Here is a 7909-nt window from a genome sequence, read left to right as displayed (position 1 = left end):
GAGTTACCGAGGCATAAGAGGGCGGATTGAGTCTCGTAAGGGTGGTTAGAACTGCGTGTAAGAGTCACCCAACCCGTCTCTTACTCTTCCCCGCTATTCTCTTCCAGTTGTTAAGAAGTCCCTCTGGGCTAATTTGGCCTCCGCGTCCTTCTCACGCTTTATCGTCCTGCTTCTTCATGTCTCGTTTCGATCGCTTCAACCACCTACGAGCGTTCCGCGTCATCTAAGCTCACGGTTGCGTCAAATTGGGGTTGTTTCATCAGAAGACAGGACTTAAGTTTTCTTATGTTGAGATTATTATTCGTATTATTTAAGAGAGTGAAAGAGAGAGAGAGGGGAGAGGGGGAGGGAGGTAAGAACAAAAATTTTAGTAGCTAATCAATTTTTTAATATATATACACATAAATATATTACATTTTTAAAAATAAAATAAAAGCTGTTATATTTTTAAAAAATTTGTTTAAAAATAAACAAATACGAAACAATAAATTTTTTACAGAAGACGAAATAATATTAACAAAATGTTATACATAATTTGTTTATAAAATTGGATTAGAAAACTTTTACAATTGCAAATATTTTACATGATACAATGTTTTCAATCATTAATTTTTTTACAGATAAAGGATTACAATAATTTTGAACAATTTTTCAACATGTTTTATTAAAAAATATATATTTAAAAAATTGATTAAAAGTTTAAAGTCGTTTTAAAAAAGACAGAAATTTGCAAGAGAAAACTTCAACACATTTTGCAAATCAAACGGTCAATACACAGATTATTCAACCCTTTCCGACCGAAGCACCCTTTTTCTATAACCGGATAAAGAAACGAATAAGCGGATCCTCCGTCGTTGAAATTTGCCCCAGCGGCCAAGCTACCCTCTTGGCGCATTTGGCGAACACGACGAAAAAAAAAACGCAGACGAGCGCAAATTCTCCCTATTCTGACACAATACGAAGAGGTATCGAAATTATTTATAACAGCCGTTCATTAACGAAGAAGAGTTTGGAGACGGTGAACATGCCGGCGAATGAAACTTCAATGAGTCATTTAATCAAGATTCTGACACACTGTATGTATGATTGAACTGATATTAAGAATAGCTATAAATTGCTGGTAGGAAAATTGAAAAGATAAATGTCATAAAATAAGATTTCTTTGCATAAAGTTTTATATGTAACTTTTCACAAATATTCTTGCATAAGAAGAAATTTGATTAATGATCTAGAAATAAAATGCTCATTTCACTGAATTATTTCAAATCAAATTCCATTTTCTTTTGCTCCATCTATATTTTTTTGCATATTTACTTATTAAAATATATTTTGCAAAATTAAAAAAAATTTTTATTAACTTTGAAGTTTGATCAAAGCTATACTATTATGTGAAAACACATAATACAATTTCATGAAATTTTAGTGATACAGTCATAAACTCAATTTCTCCACTATGAATTGAATCTAGTTGTATCGAAACTGCACTCGCAATGAATAACGCTGAACTCGTCAATGTGTCGCGTCAGTTCTCTCTTAGCGGTGGCTCTTATCAACAGCAATTCCATTGCTGCAGTCGCCGATGCATTGACATGTGTGGATCCCGGCATTTTCCAAAGCACGGGAATAATATTGCCAGTTCCGTTATTTATAAACTAGCTATTTACTCCGCCGGTAGCTGCCAGAAGAACACAATAAAACGAAGCGCGCGGAAGTGCAGCTATGTAAATCCTGTTGGTCGCCCCGTATCGCGCGCCTGTAAATGCATTTATGATCCTCGACTCTCGTACAGCTACTAGGGAAAGTTTACTAGGGAATATGCTTCGTACTGGCTTATATCTCCGCTTGCCATTTGATTTATTTCGGATAACGAGCGCACACTCCTTTCCAAACGGCTGTTTATGTTCGTAATAATCTTTTCTCGCAATGTAACTGTGTAAAACTGCAATAGCCAACTATCGAAAAATTTTTTCTTTTCCTACTTTTTTACTTTTAGTATTATTTTATGATTTTATTAGGATATTCTTTCAGAATCTGATTATTAAATATCTAATATATTTTTGATATTTATAGAAAACCTGTGATTATTAAGTTCTACAAGATTTTTATGATTAATGCAGTTTATCAATTTTATGAAATTTTATTAAATTAGCAATATCATATATATTTATGTAGAGAGAATGAATTTACAAAAAAGCATATCTTAGTTTCGGTATCATTTCGTGCTAGAGAAGCGGAAAACCAGGGTGGTTGTTAGTGAACAATCGAGGATAGCATGAAAGAAAGAGAGAGAGAGAGAGAGAAAGAGAAAGAGATGAGAAAGGAGGAAACCGGTGAAAAAAGGGTGGAAGGGCGGAAACCACGGCTAAGAGAGTAGATACTTGCAAAAAACGCCATGGAAGCTATTAAGCATTTTTTCGCGCAAGAGAAAAAAAACGAGTGCTTCCTTTTCTTTTATGCGAAACTAACGTAGAGAGGCGGAAGAGAAAATGGGGTTAGGGAGGGATGGTATTTATTACATAAGCGACAAAAAATTTTATCAGCATTATTTTAAGCTTGCCGGAATTCCGACATTTTTATTAATGAAAAATATCGAGTCCAAATTTAATGAAAATTTTGTTATTAAAATTAAGATAGTGCACGTTGTAGAGTACATACGCATAACAGAATAAAGCTCTTGTTCTTATTATTACTTTGATGTACTGTCTTACATTGTACGTATATATTTTGTCCTTGTTTCGAGTCACTTGACTGACATGTTCTTTGAAAGTATAAGTATGGGGAAGTAAACCCGGTCTTATACACTATTATATTAAATTTATATTTAACCAATCGCCTATATATAAGACACTGAGTCATTAATATGGCCCTTGGCGAGCGATATATTCTGCTAACTCCGTTAAGAAACTCGCGGCTGCGTTTGGGAACAAAGACAAGGGTGGTTTAAGGAACGCGACGCTATATATATATGTATGTACAAGATACATTTGCCTGCTCAGCACTAATGATAATTAGAACGTTAAAGCGACGAATGGCTAGAGAGCAACACATAGACGGAGCTATTAATTTAAGTGCGATAGTAAATAAAAAATGCAAAGTATTTTTCAAATTTCTCGCGCAAATTATTAGACTCGGAAATATACCAAAATGTTTTTTTTATTTGTCCAATTACATATAAAAAATCAAATTCTGCTTATTAGTTATTCATTATTGTTAATAATAATATTAAATTACAAGTATTACAAATATGTATTAATGAAATATATGTCGGTAGTTAAATTTTTTAAACATTCTAATAGAATAATTAATTTTTATATTACATTAATGATTATAATATTTTTTTATACTTTAATTTATCTTCAAAAATAATTTAAATTATTCTATCATTAAAATAAAATAAATTGTAATTATTTATCTTCAAAAAATATGTATAATAAATTTTTTAAAGATTATTAATAGCTCTCGGAATGATTATTTGTTGTACTACATTTAAGTAATATATTATTGATACTTTTTAAGGAATATTATATTTATTTGTTGTTTTTATGAGTAAAGAATTTCAGGATTTTAAAGAGAGAAGCAGTAGGAAGTGTTTTATTGCATCTTAAAACGGTATAGAATTGCTGATAAACGATGTTTCCTTCAACTTTCCAAAGTGTCTGCACGCTTTATCTAACACGTTATCCGATTATGCAATCGTACCACGTACCATGAGACTCAGTGACAAAATCTGATTTGGTTTAATTATACAGAAGTAACAAATTAGTTTTTAATTAGAAAGATATAATATTAACGTTGGATTTAAAATACGAATATGACATAAAACTACATGTATTAATTATTTACATAGGGATGTGCTTGTTACTATGCGTGTTACTTTCTTTCTGAACTGAATCAAAATTAAAAGGTTGAGTTTTTAAGTTAAAAAATAAAATAATTTAAAATAAAAATAGTATAACGGAACAAGGAAGTACTATTTTTGGAAAATGCGCTATCGAAATCAGGCAGGAGGGTTGAAAGCAAAAGCGACTTGTTTGGCCGTGAAGACGTTACAGAGGGTTCAAGCCGCGAGGGTTGGAGGTCTCTAAGTAGATTTCAAGTGGAAGATTTATATAAAGGAACGATACAGCTTCCAGCGTGCCGTCACGTAAATCGGGAGTATATCTAATCCGTCGGTGTAAATGCCTTGAGACGTTTGTTTCCGCGGCGTTTTAAATCTGGCTGAAAATTATAGGCTAATAATATTCTTATATACTTTATTCTTTTGTTTTGTCATTTCGTTAAATAAAATAAAGTTAGAATCGCACCATGCATAATTTTTTGAATGATTAGCTTGTACGTTACTCTGATGTATCATGCTAGATGCATTGAGCGTGACGGTATAATTTCTATATGAATTGTGGTGCATTATTTTTTAACTCGCCTCTTTTATATCCATCAATCGAACCATTGAAAATAATTACATGATTGAGTAGATAATCGACAGCTTCAGGAAATAAAATTGTGCTAATTTTAGTCGTACAAGAGACTTCAGGAATGCCTTATTTTCTGATACTTTTATTAGGAAAGTTTAGAGCGTAATAAATTGCAGAATTTTTATAAAATACAAAGTAAGCTTTATTCAGAAATAGATGCAGCGTTCAAAGACGGTTGTATAAAAAATAAAAAATGGTATTGTTGACTTAGCGTGTATGATGTGAGCGTGAACATGCATATTAAAATTATCTTATATCTAATTAAAGACTTAATCTTATATGCGATATATGATAACCTGTGTTATGGATACTACTATAGAATGTAAGTCACTTTAGAGAAATTATAAGTCGGCAAGTCACGCGCAAAGACGCGATCGCGTCGCTGGCGCCGAGGGAACAAGAGAAATATTAAACAGACTTGTTTTCTCGTAAATCAGTTAGAAATTCCCCTCGAATAAGGGGACCGTCCGCGAGAGGGCTGAGACTTGGAGAGGTGGCTGGCAACCCCGCCAGATCTCTAATGACACCCCCCCTCCCTCCGGTCCTTCGTGGCCGCAATTCATTCTCGAACTGGCATCACGCGGTATCCTTGACTTCTTGATACTTACCTACGTAAAGTTTTCTATCCAGCATAAAATTGCTATGTAAAACGTAGAAGTCTAAAAGTATCGTATTGTCCTTCAACCGAGATCTTCAATCATGAAGTACAGTGTAATCAACGCTGCTAGAGCGATAAAGTCATTAATAATTCAGTTAATAGCTGCAGTAATGTCATGTTAGCACTCTAAAAGAGAAATTGTATAGGAAAATTTTAAAATAATGATTTTCAAATCTTTTCTAGAACTATGCCATTTTTTATATGAAACATTTTGAGAGGAAGAGAGAGAGAGAGAGAGAGAAAGAGGAAAAATATTAACAATGTGCATCGAATGCACATTGTTAATATTCTTTCCTCTTTTTCTCCTTCTCTTCCTTTCTTTTCTGCACGCATACTTAATTTTGAATATATCTAATTTTAACTTAAGTAAATTATATGGATCTTTTTATTTGATTCAATTATAGTAATACAAAAAGTTAAAAGTTTGCAAATACTTGAATTGACAACCACTTATAATTGTTAACTATCACTCTAAATATAGTGTTGCATGCATCTCCTCTAAATTAATCTGCCACGTAGTAGAATACTTAACTTAAAATTGGCTTTTGTTTACGATTATTTACATTTTTCGTAAATTTTTAGATAGTTTCGTATATTTTCGATTACAAGGTTTGCAAAAGTTTATAAAACAATTGCTTTTTAGATATTTTGTCTTGTCAATTGTAGATGTGTAAATTACATTTTAAATATGTAATTAATAATTCAACAGTCGCTCTGTGGATATTTGTAGAAAGCGGGATTCTTCTTTTGCGATGCGACTCGATTTCATCGCGATGGCGATCAATCTCTTTTAACGGTCTCGTCGAAGTTTTGCTGAGGATTAGGTACTGAGGGAGTGGATCCGCGCGATCGCAAAGGATTCTGGTGGCAATGCGCAAGAAGACTACGACTCGTTAATTTGTCATTCTGAAGTGGCGCTTTTGCGAAGCAATTCGCTTCGTGAGAATTCGTCGACGGTTGCCTCTTGTTTTATTTGCAATGTTGGAGAAAGACAAACTTTCCGGATTTATAAGGATTAGATCTCTTGTGCACGATCAATATAGAGTATTAAGCAGATACAGATTTTTTATATGAGATTCGTATAAAATTTCTTTTTCAAAATAAACTTTTAGCGGAAAGATTTTATTTTTTTTTTATTTTAAAGAGTTTGCTTGCAATTTTTCTTTCTATAACATAATGAAATTAATGTTTATATTTTTTACATATTGTTACAGATAGTTTTAATATTTTATAATAATTATTTTTTAATAATTTATTACAATATATAAATTTTGATAAAAAAATAGTAACATTCTCTAATCTGAATCAGTAAAAATCTTATTGATTTGCAGTACCTAACTATAATTATCAATGACTCTTTATTGTCTTTCATTAATTCTATTTAAAAGAAGGATACTCTCAGAATCAGTATTATTACTGAAAAACAGTGCATATATCACTGATTAATATAGGTGTGAATATAGCACTGAAATTAGATTATTTAGATACTATTATTCAGTGAATAATACACTTTCAGTTCCAATTTAAAAAGCACAAAAAATGTATTCTTATAAATATGTTTATATAAACGTTTCGATTTATAATCGTAAAAATGAACTGTCGTTTAAAGGGAAAAAATGTCTGATGTTGGAACGCGGAAAAGTTCCTTAGGTTTCCTAATTATCGAATTCCATTCTGAATCTGTTGTCCAATTACCACAGTCCGGCCTATTGTGCATTGATGTCGGGGGTACTAAGGGAAATAAAGGATTGCAAGCATAAAATATCCACGGAAAAAGGGGCAGACTCGTGAGGGGACACGAGTTCCTCTCGACGAACTCGCGGAGACGAGACTGACATCCGGTTGACGGCCGGAAGAACAGCGTCGAAGAGCCGGCCGTTGCGAGTGCGGCCGGACAGATGCGCATATCATTTATCCGTGCGTGTACGCGCTCGCACGATGTCAGCGCTCGCAGCATCCATTGTTTCAAGACTTTTATAATTGGGAAGAGGCGGTCAGTCGCATTAATGCGCCCACGGAAGGCCGCGTTGGCCAACTTTTCAATGGCATCGTAATTACACGTTTGCCAAGCAGAGGTATTACCTTGTGCTCTCTCGCTTATTTCCTTTCTTCTCCATTCGCGCATTTTCCATTTTTTTTGTCATCTACCTCTCTTTTATCGCTCCGTTCTTCGAGTTTTCTGTTTTCTGTCTCGTTGGTCTCTTCTCGCCTGTCGCTCGTCGCGTTATGTTCTCGTTTTCTTGTCTCTTTCGTCGTTCCGATTACATTACTCTGCTTTTCGTTTGTAGCTTTTACTTGTTCTGTTATAGCTCATCAATTTTTTTGTCATTGTCGTCTTTCAATAGTCTTGTATTGCATTAAACTTTTAATACATGTATGGAAATAAATGTAAAATATTTTTATGTACTATAGTAGCATATGTAATATAAATAAAATTGTATGCGTGTATATACGTATGGTAGGTAGAAAAAACATATCCAAGATTTTATTTAATTAAAAATTAATAACAAACTAATAACACTAGTAAATTTTATTGGTATATAAATCTTGCAATAAATAATTAAACGACAACGGACATTTTCTGAAATTGCACAAACTACACCCTGCAAATGAATTAATCACTGATCTGAGCGACGATCTCACATTAAAAGCCTGTGAGGAAATATATTTCCTTTCCCGGCGGTCGGGCCACATTAACGGAAACAAACCGTTATGAAAATGTTCCGTAAATAGAAGCATGACCAAACGCGATGTGGTTTTGCGGTCTCCACCTTTTGCC

Source organism: Monomorium pharaonis, chromosome 4, assembly GCF_013373865.1.
Source record: "Monomorium pharaonis isolate MP-MQ-018 chromosome 4, ASM1337386v2, whole genome shotgun sequence".
NCBI lineage: Eukaryota > Metazoa > Arthropoda > Insecta > Hymenoptera > Formicidae > Monomorium > Monomorium pharaonis.
The sequence above is the reverse complement of the archived record's forward strand: the minus strand, read 5'-3'. Positions refer to the sequence as shown.